This window comes from Equus przewalskii, chromosome 3 (genome assembly GCF_037783145.1).
Source record: "Equus przewalskii isolate Varuska chromosome 3, EquPr2, whole genome shotgun sequence".
NCBI classification, from domain to species: Eukaryota; Metazoa; Chordata; class Mammalia; order Perissodactyla; family Equidae; genus Equus; species Equus przewalskii.
This window is the reverse complement of record NC_091833.1, coordinates 71361296-71382280: the sequence shown is the minus strand read 5'-3', so window position 1 is coordinate 71382280 and position 20985 is coordinate 71361296. Positions and strand designations below refer to the sequence as shown.

Genomic DNA, 20985 nt, shown 5'->3' with positions numbered 1-20985 from the left:
AGTTACATACTTACAGCTTCTGGGGATTAGGACCTAAACAGCTTTGGAAGGCCCTTATTCTGTCTACCACAGTAACCTTCCTTGTTTCCAGTTTTGCTATTTAAACCTCTCAAACTCCTTTAAATTCAACTGAAATATCACTTCCATGCTGAAATTTCCCTGAACCATTTAATGGGATTTATTTTCTCCTTCCTTTATACAATGTGTACTTTTTTTCTGGACATATTATTTATATTTGTTTGGACTCACTAAAAAGTCTCTTAACTCTTCTTGTTGTCTTTAGTATTACTTCCTTTTTTTTTTTAAAGATTGGCACCTGAGCTAACAATGGTTGCCAATCTTCTCTTTTTTTCTAAAGATTGGCAATTGAGCTAACAACTGTTGCCAATTTACTTTTTTTTCTTTCTGCTTTTTCACCCCAAATTCCCCCAGTACATAGCTGTATATTTTAGTTGTGGGTCCTTCCAGTTGTGGCATGTGGGATGCCACCTCAACGTGGCCTGATGAGCAGTGCCATGTCTGCGCCCAGGACCTGAACCAGCGAAACCCTGGGCCACCTCAGTGGAGCGTGCAAACTTAACCACTGGGCCCCCAGTATTACTTCATTTTAGTCATCTTTACTCTCTCATTGTCATACAATCTTGAAAATACTTATTCATTCAACAAATATTTATTGTGCCCTTATTATGTGACAAGTCCTGTGATAGGCACTAGGAAAAATACAGTAAGCAAAAGAGACACATTTCTTGTCTTAACAGAACTTACAAGTCACTAAAATATTTAATTATAATATGGGGTAGATTTAATGGAGATAAGATGATATGAAATAATAGGGTGGAACTGAGCTGGTCTGTTTGGGGCAGGAGTGGTGGTAGTGATGATGCATGGAGGTTAGGGGAAGCTTAGACTGTTACAAGGATGTTAAAGTGATACTTGAAGCTTGAGAGATGTTCCAAGCAGAGAGAACGGCATGCAGAGAGGCTGTGGGGAAGCAAAAATTTTCAGGGAACTAATAGATCAGAGTGACTGAGTATGAAGAAAAAGAAGAAGGCATGGAATGGGGTTTCGGATGTAGGCAGGGGCTAGATCTCAAAGGACTTTTTAAGCCATGTTACTAGTTCATAAAGGTACCTGTGGGTTTTAAGTAGTGAAGTCCCATTATTATATCCAGACTTTAAAAGGGATCACTATGATAATCACATTCCTCTTCTAAAAATATTTGATATTTCCTTATAGTCTGATTATTTTCTACAACAATTTTTCATAATACCTTCTATATATCCCTACTGGTTAAGAAGATTTTTTTCATGATTTCCTGCTAGCAGTCTGCTTTTGTTTTAAAGAATCAACTTCTCAAATTTTCTTGAAGAAAAATTTATTGAGTATAGAATTTTAAATTGAGGGGGAGGGGAGCGTCAGATGCTTTGCTACCTGTGCAAACCTCTATTACACAACTTGTTGCTTTGTGTTGAGCTTATCACTTTACCAGTTTTCTCAAATAGGCAGCAAAGAGCTCAGAAAAGATATTTTAGTCATGTGTGTATACTGAATTCCCAGAAACATAGTAGGTGTTCAATTCATGTAAATTAAATGGAAATACTTAATTCAATTGAAAATATTACGTGAAAACATTTGCTTACACTTAATGCAGGGAACTGTATTTCACACAGAAATAGAATTATATCAGAAAGAATTTGGATATTTGTTCTCTTGTTTATTGCCATAGTAACAGTGCACTCTTCAGTGTGTCCTTATAATATTCACCAGTTTTCCACTTTGCTGTCTTTAAAAATAGGAAGAAAACATACGGTCCATCTGAACAGAAAAGAAAACAATAAAGACAGGATTAAATATAATTTAAAATAACATATGCAATCATTTTTACTGATGTCACCATGTCCAAAACAGTAAAAGATGTATTTTATAGTATAATATCATTAGTCTGAAATCTCATGGGAAAATTTATGACATCTCAAACATATTAACCACTCAGCATGATGATTTTGAGATTTTATGACTCTGTTTCAATAAGAAACCATGGTAACTTAGGTACTGGATATCTTTTCTGACAATCTCACCAACCTCAGGTTATCTGTAGATCTTAAGTTCCCTCTTTATAATGTCCTGCCTCACTAATGCCAGGCCAATACAGCTGTTGTTCTTTTCAGAAGGATACTTCCACCCAAAATTACATGAATTAATGTTAACATGTTTGTTACATCTAATTTGCTACGAGTCTGATTTGAAAGACTATTTCTCATTTTATAACATACGTAAGATCAGGAACAAGTAAATTTAAGAGATTGATTTGGCACTATATTTCACAAAGAGAAAAAAATGTGAGTCTCCACAGGGCTATTGAAGGAAGGGAATGAATGTTAAGCATACATGTATAAGTACGAATATATGTGTGCAGCCATGTATATATGTTTTTATGTGCATACATATATAAATTGTGCTATACATATACATATATGCACACAAAATAATTAACATTCAAATTAATAGTATGAGACCGATGAATTAAGCATAATTCACATAAACAATTATCTACCTTGTCCATAGGGTAAATATTTTCCTATTTCGGTGAAGGTAAAAAGAAAAAAAATGAGTAGTTATTATATGCTTATTTATATTATAATGAAGAAAGTCTCCTTCCAATAACTTTGCCTCATATTCATTGACTAACCAAGTTCAAGGAGTGAGAGAGGTACCAATATATGCTAGAAAGCCCAGAGATTATGGGGCCAGGCACGGTACATTTGCCCTCATGCAGGTTTCATAATTGCTTCATATATAAAGTGTGGATGATGATGATTGCTGCCTTGTAGCACTAGCTGTTAATGAGGATTAAGAGGAAAACTGATCAGAGGATGATTTTCCTCTTGAATTTGAGTTTAAGGAACAAAGAGATTAAAATTATTTGAGAATAAATCATAATCTCCAATATAGCTGTGGCTTTCGTGTAATGCTGCTTTTAATATAGACAGAAAAGAAAGTTGCCTACATGATGTAAATTGAAATTTGCCAAAAATGTTTACCCAGACTTTACAAAATATTACCCACAACAGCAGTGATAGCGAGAGAAACTTTCACACATATTATTTAATTTTTGGGTTTCAAGACCTTGTAGCCTCTAACAAATTGATAATCCATTACGTTCGTGTCATGTCTTAAAATTTATTTATTTTACTCTTTACTCAAATCTGTGATTTAGGTATTCTAAAGAATTATTCCAAAGTTGTAGGCCTGGTCCCTGTTACACCTGAGATATGAACCCAATGATTTTAAGTCCAATGAGCATGAGCAGTGGTCTTTTCACAGTGCCATGACTCACTGAAAATGATATCTGGAAAGGTTTTCTCCCACGAAGAATTCAAAGCAAATTAAATTGGCTTTATCAGCAAAGATATATCCCAGGGTAAATGGACATGAGGAGGTTATGATGGGAAGTCGCATCAAGAAAATTCCACATTACAAAGAAAAGTTCTAGAAGGCAAGTGTGAATAAGAGTGTCAATTATTGGGAGGAACACTATGTTATTACCTGATATCCCAGAGCTGGGAAGGACCTAAATGAAAAAAAGTAAGACAAAAGGGTCACTAAGGAACACTTAAGGATGCTTTGTGGTCTGATTTTCTTTCAAACTCATGTTTCTCTGTTCCTTGAACTGCATTTTATAATTAATCATTGATTCAATCATTCATCCAACCAACACTTACTATGTATCAGGCACTGTTCTAGATACTGGGACTGCATCTGTGAACAAAAAAGATGAAGGGTCCTGCTCCCTTGAAGATTAAATTGTAGTTGGAAATATTAAAATGCTTATAAATCTCTCATAAACTTCTTTACTTTTCACTTCTGACCCTCTACCTTCAATGCTCTTCCCTTCCTCTTCACTGTAATATTCTGATGAGTTCTCACATCTTTCAGGAAGCCTTTCTGAATCTTACAATCTGGATGATATTCCCATATCTTATTTTTTTTTTTTTTTTGAGGAAGATTAGCCCTGAGCTAACATTTGCTGCAATCCTCCGCTCTTTGCTGAGGAAGACTGGCCCTGAGCTAACATCCGTGCCCACCTTCCTCTATTTTATACGTGGGACGCCTACCACAGCATGGCTTGCCAAGTGGTGCCATGTCCACACCCGGGATCTGAACTGGCGAACCCCGGACCACCAAAGTGGAACGTGTGAACTTAACTGCTGCGCCACCGGGCCGGCCCCTGATATTCCCTTATCTTATGTGCCTCTAATATTATGCTTAACATATTTCTTTACTGTTATCAGGTTTTTTTTTTTCACTTGTAGGCAGAGTCTTGGTCTTTGAATGTGTATCACCCATGCCAAACCCAATGTCTTACACACCCATGCCATATAGATTTGTTTAATGAAAGAATAAGCTTCCTTTACAAATATGTCCAAAAGCTATCCTTGACTTATTTTGCATATATATATGTAAAAAATATATATATGTGATTTGCTGATAGAATTTTGGTAAATGTTTAGCCAAATTTTCCAGTGTATTGTTCTTTATTGATCAAATGACTAGATGTCTGCTAAATTTTGACATCAACTTGAAACTATGCAGCTATGTTTTTCTCTGACCTTGAAGACCCTTGAAATAAAAAAAGGAATATGTAAAATAGTTATACTAAGAGAAACATAAGAAAGCATGATATTCACAGTTAATATAACTAGCACTAAATACTGTTCTGTCCACACTTTTAAATTCCTTATGTAGTAAGAGTAAGGTAATAGTTTGTGAATTAAATCCCCCTTCCACACACACACACACACACACACACACACACACACACACACACACACAGAGCTAATGACTGACATTCTTACTATCATTTCCAAAGATTTTGAGCAACACATTAGCCCAAAGATAATAAAAAAGAATAAATTCTAAACCCATTAGGGAGAAAAATTACCTATGGAGCTGGAGCTGATCTGATATACCCAGCAAAATTGGGGACAGCAACTTGAATAATGATCCGGAAGACTGACAGAGTGATTGATAGACTTCTATAAACCCATGGGGAGTGGAGAGGATTTCTTTGCTCTCTGTCTGGTGTCGCAGCAACCGGCATGATTCCTTTAATCTGCTGCTGAAGTGTATTAGAATATATGATGAATTACCATGGATTTTTCTTCCTTTTCTCACTGTTGGTTTTATAAAAATAGGGAAAATACACTATTAGACATATACATTAAACCGTCATCTTGTATTTAATAATTATCTCTTTTCTCAGTGATTTCTTTACTTATTATCTATCACTCCTCACCAGCTTAGTGAGTTTTATTTTGTTCTGCTTAAAGAGCAGACACTTAAATAGTCGCTCGGAGCATCTATTACCCTATTCTTCACCCTTCCCTTCACAATATCACTAACAACCTTAGTTCTTCAGAAGCTGTGCGTCGAGTGGATAGAAGAACATTCCTGGACTGACTTTGCTGCTCTGTGACCTAACAGTTGGGTGACCTTGGCCAAGTCACTTACCTTTTCTGCATTTTCTCACTTGTGGAATAAATACCCTGCAGTATCCTAATGAAGACTGAATAATGCTGCAAGCAAATCAGCTGGAACTCTGTAAGCACCCAGAAGAGTTAATTCCTTCCCTGTTCATAAGTATAGCTCTTTTGCTGACTGTTTTTGGATTGTTTATTTTTTATTATAATGGCAAGCAAGGAGAAAACAGAGATTATATTTGAACCCTAATTTTATGTATGAAGAACCATAGTTACTAGCCCAAGTTCACTTAGCTAGAAAGGCCTAGAGACAACAATCTTAGATTATAGATTTAGATTATAATCTGGGTAATATGGCTCCTACAATTCCTAGAATTTTAGATTAATAAAGGGGAATAGTGGGAGGAAACAAATACATTTAGGTGCCTACTCCATGCCAGGTTTTGTGCCAAGCACTTAATTTCCATGATTTTATGTAAGCCCCACCACAACCCTAAAAGGTGGATACTTATTTCAAGAGTAAATTTAGGCTCATGGAGGTTAACTTGTCATTGCTCACCTAGCCAACATGTGGTGGATTTTAGATTAAAGTCCAAGCAACAGTGACCTTAACATCTATATTCTTTCTATCTTATGATGCTGCCTTTTGTGTTTGGAGGGATCTTAGGAATAGTTTATGTCAACCTTCTCCTTTTAGATGAAGTTTGGTCTAAGGAAATCAGCTTATTCAAGGCAAAGCCAAAATTGTCTTCTCAAACTTTGTCTCATATGTGTTCACTCATTTTTTTTTAACTTTTATTTGACTTATGCTTTCTTATAACCATATTTACATATTTCAACCATTTTTCTTTATCTCTAAAATCCCTCATTATTTTTGAGCATACATGTCCTAAATCACACTTTATATCAAGAAGAGATCACTGGGTTCTAGCTCTCAGTTGACCTCCAGTATCCAGTAACATGTAACTCAGTGTCTTCAGCTCCTTCTCATATTGCCTTTAATTGTGAAGAATGCTAGTGAATTACTTTAAAGTACTCTGTCAAGAATTGTGACAAAAGTGATCATAGCTGCATATATTTAATAATAGCCTTGACAGAACCTCTTAAAACTACTTCAAGTATATTATACAAAGAAATATGATGGTTATTTAAAAATATATATGTATATATAATTCATTCTTTTTATCAGAGAGTCTATATTTGCCAGAGAGTCTATATTTTTTAGTTGCCCCATCAAAACACTTCCATTTTTTTCTTCTATGTTATGTTTTTTGAATTTCCAAAAACTATCAACCTTTTCCGATCATCTACTCTTTGGCCTGAGTACCTTAGGAATACTCTAGTTCTTCAAAATAATAGCCAAGTTTTAAATGTGGCCCTCTTCTCAGATATGTGAAATATTGTTATCATAATGGCCGACATAGATGACATCATTTTACCATCATAATAGAATTGAGAATTCTTAGTTCTGTCAACATAAAAGTGGCACTAGAAATTTCATTATTTATAGTAGGCACAAAATGGATATAACCAAACACATTTCAAAGATTATACCTGATCTTAGGATGTCTTGAAACAATGACATCTTTGGTAATTCCTTTATGATAGATAAAACCTTGCAGGAATATACGTGGCCATGAGTAGAAAGCAAGTTTGCTGTCATTGAGACTGGAAGCTATCAGCATCGATAACTTTTTGTATGTAGCCACCCAAGACTCCCCACACCATCTCTGCTGTAAAGACACCCCTTGCAGCATTCTTACTTCTTTTTCCCATTCACTTTCAGGATATATAATTGACTCTCGCATAAACTCCACTAGACAAAGTAAGGTATTCATTCAATATGACTTTTAAAATTAATGATAAAATACAAACTGAAATGCTGAGGACTCAGTAAATACTGTCCTTTCCTCTGTCTCTCATAAATTTTAGTGCAATGAATTCTTCAGTAGCACATTTATCAGTGCCCCAGCACACAGTGAGGGCAGGGAATCAGTACTAAGCATTATTTCTTTAGAATGGGTCTTGCTCAAGATATAAGTTCAATACATGGTGACTGAATCAGTCTGTGTATGGTTATAGCACTTCATTCATCTATATGTGGGTATATAAAGATCTATATATGACTACATGTTAATGCTACTGAAAGTACTTGAATATACTCCCTTCAATAGATATTTAAGCTTATTCTAAGAAATAATACATTATGGATTAGTTAGGATATCACTTTTATTTTCAACGATGATCTTTTATTTATTTGAACAGAGGTCTATTTATGTCAAAACTTTATATTTATGTAGCTGCATTCAAGTTTCAAGTTAATTTCACAAACATTCCCCATTTGATCTTTCTAATATATCTGCAGAAAAGAAAGGTAGATACTAGTATTCTTATTTTACAAGTAAGGAGAGGAAGATTGAAGTAATTTGAACCCATCTGTTTATTGGTGCTAAGGCAGTGAATAGTTATTTTTGCAGCAAGTTAATCTCCCAAGTATTTACATTTAGAAAATTCACCAAAATATTTTTTATATATAAACACATGTGCTTATTCACTATGTCACTGAGCGTGTATCAGAGAGGTGAATTTTGGATCTTTCCAGAAGGTTCTTTTCTAAATGGATATGTAATATCGTTATTGTAGAAATCAGCAATAATTTTTTTTTCCGTAGTATCAATCTCCTTCCTTCAGATTCTTTGTGCTGAGATAACACAGCATCCCTCTTGAGTCAGGACACAGTCGTTGCATATTCTGTGAAGAAGATATAAGCTGCGGACAAATGAGAGCCACTGCTGTTTTATCTGGCTTCTTAGAGATAAGCACTCTAAGGTCAAGATAGGTTTTTATGCTCCTGTGCTCTTTATTAATTGCTTTAAATTATGATAAGAGGTCAAAACACACGGGTCCTTCTAAGTTATTTCGTAATTATTATATGTATCTGCCTGTGTGTGTGTGTGTGTGTGTGTGTGTATGTGTGTATACATAGAACATCTCAGAGGAAAAAGGCAGAAAAAAAAGTACTATATATAATGAATTCAGAGACAAGAAATGAGAAAGGAGATAAGATTCTTTGACAGCCAGACTGGTATTTATTAAAGTACTGTTTGTGGCCATATTAGAGGCAGTTTGTCAGTTTGAAGAGCAAAAATCCAAAATCCATAAAACTGTTTTTGTTCACAGCCTTAAACAAATCTGAAATGTAAGATTAATTCTTATTTGCATAGAAATCCCATTATTCATGCAATTAATGATAATTATGTTCTCTAAAGTTATGCATGTCCTTTGAAGGGCTGCATTGGTTTGTTTGTCTGCAAATATCTAGCTAATAGGATCCAGTTTGTCTCACCTAATATATTTTCATGCTACTCATAACATTATTAAATTTATAATTTTGTTTTTATGCTTGTGCTGCATTATATCCCCAATCCTCAAAAATGGACTCATGACTAAAAAGTGGTTCACTGAAGCATAAAAAGTAATGAAAAGAGTAACATAAATAGTACAACTCAAAATAACATCATAAGCAAAAAGTGAACTGGTCTCCAGTGGTGAATATGGAATGCAAATCTGTATATGCTGGGACACATAAATCTGCAAGTGTCATGATTTCACATATGCAGTGGGAAAAGAAAAGTGCAAATAAGAAGTACATTTATGAGTATCTTAAAAAATTGAATTATATTTGACTGGAGATTAATTTACTGCTATTCCCCAGTTCATTTTCTGTTATAAAAACTTGTCAAACAGGGGCGTGACATTCTGGCAGGAGTATTTCTTGAAGGATTAATGGAGGCATTCCCTCTGCTTCCTTGTGAGGTCACCAGCTTGTATTCTGAGAGGTATCCTGTCTCCTAGACCACATGAATAAGGGAACTCCCTCACTTTAGAATCATCTACAAAAAGTCTAAGATCATACAGAAAGAGAAGAAAAGAAGAAAGAAGGGAAGAAACGGAGAGGGGAGACAAGAAAAAGGAAGGAGAGGACTGGGAAGGGAAAAGAAAAAGGAGGTCAGGAAAGGCAGGGCTTGAAAGCCCCTGATCTTGTCTGAGGAGTAGGTAGAAAATGCCTTCATTTTAGGCTCCAGAAGCCTGCATGGATCCTGGCTAACTGCTGAGCTATTGTTTTCATTTCCCATGAAGAGATCTGCCTCCAGGTAAACTCCAGTCCTTTGATTTGAACATCTAGTTGCAATGAAACCGTCCTGTAAGCTAGAGGTGATACCTAAGTTTGTGTCTCATTGTCTGTGTCTGACCCACCATCCTTTGGTTCGAGGCACTTTCTAAGCTCCCCCAAGAGAGGGGAGTTTAGATACTAGGTTTCCTGGTAGGGTGGTGGTGGTAGTGGTGGCACTCTCTCATTGCAGGGTCGGGGGTGAGGGGAGCTGGAGACAATAAGCTGGAAACTATCATTTGACCTGGGGCATCTGTGAACATAGGGTTCCTATTTTAAAGCCATGATTCTTTTATTCTTGACCTGGTAAACTAAGGGAGATGCTTTTTATAACATGCATAAAATAATTTCCGTGCAGTAAAACTGATTAATTTTGTAGCTAAAGTTCAGAAGAGACCAAAAGTAGGGGAAGTATTTAAGGTTTTATTCTTAATAGCAAAAACAGCTTAGAAAACTGTACAGCCAACTGCAATATTAATGAGAACTATGCTCACGGAGAAAGCAGAAGAAGCTATTGTTAAAGATCTTTTATTGAATGATATTTTAGAATGAGCCATAATATTAATTATGTATTAAAGGAAGACGAGTAATTACTACATGGTAGGTGCCTGCAGATATTTTGCTAAACAATTGAATGAAACCAACTGTGCAGTCTATGAATAAATTCTTGGCTTATGCACAGTATGGATATGAGAGAATTGCAGTTGATGATTTTTATTCTGCTTATCAATGAGGACCTTGCACTATAAGATAGGAGATTTTTTTATTTGATTACCACTTATTTTGTGGCCTTGGCCTTTGTGGTTGTGGCCTTGCAAGGAGAGTTGGGAAAAAGGAGAAGAGTTATTCTGTGAACCAATTTGAGTGGACTTTAATACTAATCTACATATGATTTCATTCACAGTGAATATTTTGTGAATATTGATATGCCTCCCAACTTCAATTTCATGTATCAAGAAACAGTAAAAATGTGAATTCAGTCCCATCATGGCTACTAAATCTGTCGCTTAATGAAAAAGTGGGTAGTGAGTTCCAGAATTTTCTTTTTCATATTAATGTACTCCCTCTGTGCTGGGTAAGGTAAAAGCCTACATGACTTTTTGAAATTCTTGTTGATGTTAATACACAAACCTAAATATTGACCCTAAATATTGTCTCTAAGTAACATTCACATATTTCAAGTAACTTCCTCAGTAGCATATCAACCATATATATTGAGAATGTTAAATTACTTAGGCCCACCCTTCAAAGCTGAAATAACAAAATGTTTAATGTTGAGGATTAGATATCAGAATTTCTTAAGTTGATTGTGCAGCAAATTCTTCACATATGATATTTTGATTAATTTCCTTTCGGTTGAAAACATTTTTCACTTGTTGAAGAAATACATCAATGAGATAATATTAAGTGAACTTAAGAAATCACACTAAAACACAGTAAGAGAACATACAGACAAGAAATCTAGAATTGAATCAAACTAGAGTAGATTAGGAATTCATCCATTGATCTTCAAAGATGCAGGGTACATATCCATTACTCTCATCTTTAAAATTAATTTAGAAAATAAATAATTTTAAACTGAGTAGTTATAAGTCCTTAGCTAATTTCATTTAGCCATTATTGAAGCCAAAAGTACTCCTAATGTTTAACATTAATGCTGATATCTTATCCACTAACTGCCTGTCTTGTTGAAGACTCCGGACTTCAGAGAGGGGAATAGTAGAGAGGAGGAGCAATTGAACAATAGGGAGTTCTTGGTCCAAAATCCAGCCATTATTGAGATAGGTAACAAAATCATCTCCAGCTTCAGGAGCTGCCTTAGAACCAAACCCCAAGGCAGGCCTATGAACTCATAGTGAGTGCTGTTCCATTCAGGGCCAGTGGGGCTGGCCTGCAAAGTATTTGTTACAGGCATATGAGAAGATAAATACAGAAATTGAGAAGAAGAGTTCGGAATCTCTTACAGTAATTTGACGACCTATTGCATCCAAGCATGTGATCAGTGGACTCACTTCACTGAGCAGGTTTAAGGCTAGTTTGGGTGAACTTCATCTTGTGGAGTGAGTCGACGTGGGGTGAGATGTTTACATGCAATAGGATCACAATGCAACACGTGGTATTTTAAAGTTAGTTTGTAAAGAATAACTCAAAAGGATGTGAATATCAGAGAAAACATGTCATTTGTTTATTTTTTATGCTTTGTTATTTCTGCATCATTTTGTTTTAATTAAGCCTGGCTTTTAATTTGTAGTTTAACAGTATTAGGTCAAATAAGGAAGTGATATTTATATTATTTATTGTCACTCGTAATTTACAGGTGATGAAACATTCTTCATTGAACTACTTTTTCAAGAAAAGATAAAACTTTTCTAAATGTTGCAGAATGGTAGTGTAAAAAAAAACCCTGAACTTCGGTAAAGACAATCTTTATTTAAAAGGACAATTGCCATAGTGGGAAGAGGGCTATCGCAATAGGGAGAGGGAGATTATTACAACACAGAGAACCTTCTGACCATAAGATCTGCAAGTCTCCAACATCAGGCAGAAAGGAATTTTCCTTTTATAGGGATGAGTAACAAGGCTAGAAAGAACTGAGTGTGGAGGAGGGGAATGAATGGGTGTTGTGATGATCGGACAGTTGATCAGAAAATGTCCACCTTGAGATCAGGGATTCTTGATTCTCCGTAGGGGCTGATATGAAAGGGTTGGTCCACATTCTGATGCTGGCTCAGGCTGGCCATGGGTCAAAATTTAGTGCAGTTCAGTGTGCTCTGAAGAGAGGAGAAACTTAACTAAACTTTACTCAAGTAAAGTTAGTGGGTATTTTGTCCAGATTGGTCAGAAGTATAGATAGTTCCGCTAATCATGGATGAGATTAAAAAATGGGAATTTAGAAGGTCTGTGTTTAGCCTTGTCACAGATAAACAAGACAGGGGCATTCTTGACTCATCTAAATCATATGAGAAAGAGTGGTTCTTTGCAGTAAGTTGTCTTACAGAAGCAAAGGATGAGGGGATTTCTTAACAATCTCTGTTTTCCAGGAGCACAGGGCTCAGGTGAAGTTTAACACTGTCAATTCCCCTACTTGCCTAAGCCAAATGAACATCATTCATTGCTGAACAACTCAGAGGTGATTGTAAACCAGAGTGGAGCAAAGCAGGTTCTGAGAAATAGGCTTCTGAGGACTCTCGTTGAATTGTTCCTGTAAAATCAGTTAAATCATCTGTTGAGAGGTGTGGCAAAGGTAAGTTGTGTTGGGTTCAGGCATCTTAAAAGAGGGGGATGTATAAAATTAAGAAGAGAAATATTAATGTAAAAGGTTGTATTAAAGAGTCGAAAGTTGAACCCTGGAAGATAACCAATCTGGTGAATCCCAAGAGTTTGGTGGATAAAGATCTTTCAATTATGCACCACTGCTCCTTGAGTTTCTTGAAGCTAAGATGTTGATGTACCTGGTGATGTTGTCCAGTTATCTCTCCTATAAGGGCATGCATGACCTGAGCATTTTACCAGACTTCCTTGATGACCCACGCAGCATATTGTCCAGGGAGAAATCTGGGCCACGCATGTTCAACTGTGGTGACGAGTCCTTCAAGGTTGTCAAGTCTTCAGAATTTAGCTCATAGTATTTTTTTTTATATGTTGGGAGAAAAGGCCCACTACAAAGTAACTCAGAGTCCAGATAAGGATCTGATTAGTTAAGTTTTAGTTCTTGATGACATCAAGTTAGGAAGGAGGGAGGAAAAATTGGGAGTGTTAGTTGGGGTTATAACCAAATGTTCATGGAAATTGGAAGAATTGAAAATATTGTTAGGGTTGACAATGCATGGCAGATAAAAGGATACAGTCCAGTTTACATGTAGGAGAAAAACTTGTTTTTCATACCCATCAGTTACTTATAATTTGCAAAGTGGTGCAAAATAGCTCAAAAACAATTAGGCCCAGAATATGATAACTCATATGGTTGTGCTATAGTTTTCCACTGAACACAAAATTTCTGTCTGTAATCACTCTGCTTTTGATTAAAGATGATGTCAAAGATTATTCTAGATCATAAATTAGGGCTTCTTTCATTAGATTTGGCCTTTTATTTATGTAGATGTAGTGAGAATGGTGATTCACCCTTATAGGGCTTTTTCAATATACTTTCTTGGAAATTTTCATAAGAAATCTCTGATTGGGGTTTTGAGATCCTCTTGAGGCCAGGAAGCCAAGCCAAGACCTTGCCATCAGATTTCGCCCACACTACCTATAGATTTGGGTGAACTTCTCTCTTCTTGAAGTCCCCCAAATATCCTGTTTCCTGTGCCTATAAGGAAATGATTTCCCTTACCCGTAAGGCTGGGAGCTCTGTAAATTAAATACTTCACTAGTCGTCCTAACAGGGCTTTGTGAGCATTGCCTCCATAAAGCCAACTTTAACTTCTTAAAAGTGTCTGGTCATATCTGATCGAAAGAATTAATCTCAAATATGACATTTGAGTCAAAACTTTGGTTTATTACCAATGTTTCCAATTATGTCTTGTTAACAAAGAAGACAGATTCTTATTGAAACTAAGCAAAATTATATTGCCATGAAATAAGAATATTAATCACTAAGAGTTTCCAAAATCTGAGGGATCCAATAAAGAGAGAAGGATAAATGTTTCATTTCTGTTTACAAGAGCATAGTCTACTAAATCGTTAGGGGTTATAGAGATCATAGGAGAAAAGAGAAAGGTGTCCCTTATATCCAGAAAAGAGGATATTAAAGTATAAGCAACATTCCAAGCAAAACTCATAATCATCTTTCATCGGTTCATTCATTCCTATGTAATTAATTCATGTTCTGATTGATTCAAGGTTAACAGTCTCAAGAACACATTTGCTCATACACTAGAATCCTGGAAATCTTGACTCAGGCCAATGGTTTGATCTCAAGGTTATTCAAGCAATGCCACCTGAAGCCTATGCCCAAGAGTACCTGGTAAACTCACGTTCGAAGCATCTCTGAGACAGTTTTTTTGTGAAGGCAAAGAATTCTGATCTGAGCTGATTTGAAAGTACTTTCAGGGAAGCATGAGAGTAAAATAAAAAATGTGCAGATGACAAAAGATTTAAAATAGTCATAATTAACTTACTATTAATAATTTTCAAAAATGAAAGCTAATGAAAGTTCGTTATAAAAATATTGCAACTGACAAGCAAATTTGCTTGTTTTGTGGCATGCAAAACAAAATAAAACCAATCAAAAATCAAAGTGAAAATAAAATATTTTAAAAGTATAAATAAGATGAAACATGATCACGAATAACCTTAGCACACAAGTGAGAAAACCTTGTTTTCTACAGTAATTAAGGTCATGATAAAGTAAAAATAAACACAAGGAACTATTCTGATATGGCAGAGAATTTTTTCCTTCTATGCAAATTATTCAGAAGGCAAAGATATACCTTTTATAACCTCTTACTAAGAGCTGACAGATAATTCAAGAAAATTTGTCATTTTAGTAGAATGAAAAACATATTCTAGTTGTGCATTAATATACTATTTTATACAAAAGCCCTTTTCAAAAAATTCTTATAAATAAACCATCAACCCTTGATAGCTTTGAGCATACTAAATAAAATTGCCTTTCTGTGGGACTTCTACAAGTTTCTATACCCATTCAGGTTTTGTCCTATGCTTCCCTATTTCTCATATGGAACAACTAATCATTTTACTTTAGGACTAAACCCCTTCCTTTCCCTTAACAAAAACACTTCCTGCATACTTTGCATAGAAAGTTGTTCTTCCCTGTCACTATTTCTTCTAGCAGAGTCTGATTAACATGTATTGATTATAAATTTTAACTATATTAATTTCTATTTCACAGAGAAAACCATAAAGTGGATTAACTGTGAACTGTGGCATTTTGTAATAGAGCTTAGGAATATACATCTCCTAAATTTTTATAACCACATATGTCCTCATAATATAACTTGTCTATGTGACCAAAAACAAACACATTCTTAACAGACCTAAATACATAGAGCCTTAAAATTAGGCTTAGTAATTTATGTTTGTGTTTTATCTTACATATAAATGATTTAGGTATTTAAAGAACAGTGATTAATTAATCTAATTTAATGTTAGTCTAAGATTTTAAGTTACCAAAAGATCTTGGAGATTATATCCTCACACTGACATACCATAAAACCTAATTACTGTTGAAATAAAGTTTGTCAAAATAATGGTTCAGTTTGATTAATCATAAACTTACATTTTTCATAATCTTAAACATCTAGTAGATGTAATGTAAGTGTGTGTAATTTTAAGAAGAACATATCCAAATAAAAAATATATATATGATTGTATTAGCCTTAATTTCTGGGAATTTTAGGAATATTCAATTTATATAAGCATTTATTACACTCTGGTTTCTCTTCAGACCGTATAAATCTTTCGCCCTTTACTAAAGCATTTATTTATCTCTAAGCCAATCAGAATAGAGTTCCTTTAAGAAATGTTGTAATTTAATTTGGTAATACCATTCAGAGTTAGGAAAATATTACGCATACATAACATACATACATGCATACTGTGTTAGTCTGCTCAGGCTGGCAGAACAAAATACTCTTTGTGGTGACCCTGCCCACACCGCTCTCTGTAGGGGCCTTGTCCCTGGAGCTCTTTCAAGGGGCAGCCCCGCCCGCTGAAACCAAGGAGGTGGTTCCACCCTCTGAAATGGAGGAGGAATCAGCCTTGCCCTCTGGGTCTGTGATGGCAGTGGCAGCCCTAATAATCTCTGAATTCCCTTCAGAGTCATTCTTCACTCATTTAAAGGATACCTCATACATGTTCACAACTGGATAACTTCACGGACCTGTCTTGTAGAATCCCAGAAGTCTGACAGTCTTCCTTCATTCTGCCTTGTTTTCTCTGTCCCCTATCGTTCCAGCTGGCGGAACAAGTGTTTTGCTGGTATAATCCCATCTCTGTTCCTGGCTGCTGCTGAGACAGCTAATTAAATTCATGAGTTGCACCCATGATCCCTTTATCAAATGATTGCTAAGCCACACTCACAGTGTTCTCTTCAGAAGCTTCCTCATTTCCTGCAATATGAGTGGGCTGAGAATTTTCCAAATCTTCAAGTTCTGGTTCCTTTTTGCTTAGCAATTCCTTCAATTTATCTCTCCTCTTGCATTTTACCATAAGTGGTAAGGAGAAACCAATCCTCTCCAATACTTTGCTTAAAAGTTTCCTCAGCTAAACATCCAAATTCATTACTTGCAAGTTCTACCTTCCATAAAACACTAGAAACCAACTCAGTCAAGTTTTTTGCTACTTTACAATGATCAACTTTCTTCCAGTTTCCGATAACCTGTTCCTCATTTCCATCTAAGACCTCACCAAAATCACCTTTACGTCCGTATTTCTACCAAGTCTCTTCAGCATGATCTATGCTATTTCTAGCACGCACCTCAAAACTCTTCTGGCCTTTACCCATCACTCAGTTCTGAAACCACTTCAATGTTTTTAGGTATTCAGAATAACAGCATCCTACTCCACAACATCAAAATCTGTATATTAGTCTGTTGGCTGGCATAACAGAATACCACAGATTAAGTGGCTTAAACAACAAAAATTTATTTTCTCATAGATCTGGATGCTATGAGTCCAACATCAAGGTGCAGACGTGGTCAGGTTCTGGTGAGAGCTCTCTTGCTGGCTTGCAGACGGCTGCCTCTCACACAGCCTTTCTTCCATGTGTGCATGAGGGGAGAGAGAGAGTGAGAGAGAGAGAGTGTGGGCACATGCTCTAGTGTCTCTTTCTCTTCTTGTAAGAACAGCAGCCCTATCAGTTAGGGCTTTACCCTTTTGACCTCATTTAACTGTAATTACCTCCTTAAAGGCCCTATCTCCAAAGACAGTCACATTGGGGTTAGAGTTTCAATACATAAGTTTTTGGGGGGTCACAATTCAATTCATAGCACATACATACATATATATATATGTGTGTGTGTGTGTATATATACAAGCACATATGTACAGACTGACACAAATACAGAGCTTATAGATTCAAATCTAAAATTTCAGTTATGAGTCACACATAAACACAGAAATACAAAGCTCACTGGTTTATGGAAAAGGACTGGCTCTTATCTTTGCTCCAGCTTTATATTATTTACCAGGATTGTGTTTCTGGCAGATGGGACAATTTGATATTACCTGCTCAATATAAAATTTGAAGAATCTTCACTAACATTTGTGGAGGAGACCTTTAAGATTTTTTTTTGCTCTGGTGTATAATCTTATTTGGTCTGTAGATTAAATTTTGGACAAGGGACCAAGGAGAGAGAAAATGGCTGTCTAGATGTTTCCAAAGCTCATATAAATAGACAAAATATCTAGCCTGTTTCCAATTAGCTTCTTCAGTCTCAAATGGTTGCTCCTGGGGTCCCTGAGCTCCTTTAGAGCCCCCAGTGAGGAAAGGGCCACGTAAAGCTGTAGTGTTGAGGGAGTTGAGGAAGACGAGGGGCCAGAGTAGGAAGGGAGAGGTCTGGCAGAGGTGGATAGAGGGCTGAAAGAGTTGGAGATGCTGAAGGGGACCAGACGGAGGATTCACAGGAGCTGAAGGGAAGATCAAAGGTGGTTAAAAAGAAAGAAAGAAAAGGGGTGGGTGTTGGGAGTGGGAAGTTTTAAATGGTCCAGTTTTGGCCAATCCCAAATTTTCCAAAAAGTCCAAAACATTGAAGTTTTAAATATTTCTATAGTAAAATCTTGCCATTTCTCAAGATATTGAACAGAAGTAGTGCCTGTTATGGACTAAATGTTTCTGCTTTCCCCCTGCGATGGCATTTGAAGATGGGGCCCTTAGGAGGGAATTAGGGTTAGATGAGGTCATCAGGACAAGGCCCTCATGATGGGATGAGTGCCTTTATAAGAAGAGACACCAGAGAGTTTGCTCTCTCTCTTTCTCTCCATGTACAATACATGCACTGAGAAAAGCCATGTGAGTACATAGCAAGAAGACAGCCATCTGCAGGCAAAAAAGAGAGTTCTCACCACAAGCTGACTATGCTGCTACCATGATCCCTGACTTCCAGCCTCCAGAACTGTAAAAAAATAAATTTCTGTTGCTTAAGTTCCAAAGTCTATAGTCTTTTGTTATTGCAGCCCAAGCAAACTAAGACAGTGGCATAATGGAAAAATATGTTGTCAATGGGAGAACAGGAGGCAGGGTGGCTGATAGAGTGAGCATTACCTGTGGGACTAAATAATTAGATCAGAGTTAAAAACCTTACAGGAGCTGGGAAAGAGGCCTACTTCATTGATTTCCTTGCACAATACCCGAAGAACCAGGGAAATTCCTCCATGCAATATCCAGTCAAGGAGCTGACGAAATTCCTTCACACAATCTCCAGCATGAGGAACCAAGAAAAAACAGAAAAGTCCTCACAGAAGGGTCAAAAACATTCTCTATGCATGAAAGAATCAAAGAAACTCCTTACCATGTTACAACAGGCAAACGCCCACGGCAACGCGTGAGGAGTTGAGACTCACCGTCATGGATCCCAATTTCCCCAGCCAGGAAAGGACACAGAAGATCAGAAAAGCTGGAATTAATATGGATGAAGACAGCAGGGTCCAAGGGTGGTCAGCACTCCATCTGAGTCACAGCAGCAAGAAACTTTCAAGTGAAAACAAATTGAGACTTAGGTAAGGAGAGAGTCTATTTGAAAAGACTACTGCCATAGGGAGAAGTGGACTGTTGCATTAGGGACAACTGTACAACCATAAGGTTTGCAAGTCTTGCAAAGGTCAGGCAGAAAGGGATTCTTCTTTTTAGGAAGGGGTAAACAAAGCTACAAAGAATTGGGCATGGGGGATCAGGTTGAGCAAGTGGTATCATCAGACGTTTGATCAGGAAATGTCTTTCCTGTGGCCAGCTGATTCTCAAGAGGGGGTCTCTATGCAGGGTTGTTCCACATTCTGATGATGACTCAGTCTAACGGTGGGTCAAAGTTCAGGGTCTTGGAAGTAGGAGAAAGGTTTAACTAAAGTTTGTTCGGGTTAAGTTTGCAGGTATTTTGTCCAGATTGGTCAGTGGGGTATAAACAGCTCAGCTAACTAAATAGAAGACAAGGAATGGGAATTTGGAGGATCTGTGTCTGGCCTTGACATAGGTAAACAAGGGACATCCTTGAGTCTAATTCAAGTTCTATGAGGAAGGCAGTTCTTCGCAATAAGCCATTTCTTGGAACACGATTGAGTGGGGGAATTTCTTAACCGTTACTTTTTCTGGAAGAACAAGGCTCAGGTAAACATGAGCTTTGTCAGTCATAAACCAAATGACGGAAATGAAAGTAACTCTGAAGAAGTCCCAAAGACTTATTACTAATTTTACTCAGATGCATGATCTCTTGTTTACCAAGTTCAGTTTTGTAGCCATACTTGATGAAGGAATGTTAAAACTAGCGTCTCATTTGTGGGGGCACAATGTGGCTAATGAAGCAACAAAACCAGCAAAACCTTAGCAGAAATTGTGAACAAATCATAAAGAAATAATTTCAAAACAAAAAAACGTATTTGAAGCAAAGAGTATTGAATTAAAGGCTGATGGAAACGGATGTTTCATAATTTACCTATGAACATTAGTGCTTTGCAGGATTCTAATAAAGAAACAGTTAGCCAAGCCTAAAAATATATAATTGCTATGACATTATGTTTGCTTAGAAATATTGGGTAAGTTTGTGGTAAAGACGGTAGTGAAAATATTCCTTTCCACTGATACCATAAAGATGTGTTCCAGAACCGGCTAATGATGAGGAGGACCATTTCAAAGAACAAAGGTATCAAAGTCTTTTTCATGGCAACTTGGCAAATGCCCAGATATGGTGAAAATGACAATTTTTAAAATTTACATATGATTTGAACATAGGAGTGATAAGAAAGAATAATTCTTTTCAGCTTCATTGCTAGAAACAAAACTAACTCTTTCTGTATTTTATAAAAATATGAAAGATTACATAGCTTTAAAATGTGGTTTAAAGTTGAAGCTTTTGTTGGAGTATGCTCTGAAGAAACAGCTATGATATTGGAAAAACCTTCTGAAGTAGTTATGTAGATAAGGAGTGAGTTGTGCCAGAATGTAGATTAACACACTGCTTCCTTCATGGAGAAAGACTTGCTGTGAAAAAAAGATGTGCCTAGTGATATGATAACATTTATTAATTACAAAAGGCTAAAACATTAAAGTGGAGATGATTATTTTGTGATCATGTATGGAAGTTGATCATAAACAACTATTAATGCATGCTAAGAATCAAACATTCTGTTCAAAATGTCTGAATCATTGAGTAAACATTTGGT

At 36.3% G+C, this 20985-nt stretch overlaps 1 long non-coding RNA gene across 3 annotated transcripts; it reads left to right on the top strand.

Annotated features, from left to right (window-relative positions):
- The first annotated feature begins 5477 nt into the window (after nucleotides 1-5477).
- LOC103553708 (uncharacterized) lies at nucleotides 5478-14746 on the top strand. Of its 3 annotated transcripts, XR_011538186.1 has the most exons (4): nucleotides 9305-9634; nucleotides 10556-10669; nucleotides 12693-12895; nucleotides 14494-14746. It is a non-coding gene; the product is annotated as an uncharacterized lncRNA (long non-coding RNA). The 3 variants fall into 3 exon arrangements; XR_011538184.1 differs by lacking the exons at nucleotides 9305-9634; nucleotides 10556-10669 and adding an exon at nucleotides 5478-5601; XR_011538185.1 differs by lacking the exon at nucleotides 10556-10669 and having other exon boundaries at nucleotides 9361-9634.
- Nucleotides 14747-20985: the final 6239 nt, after the last annotated feature.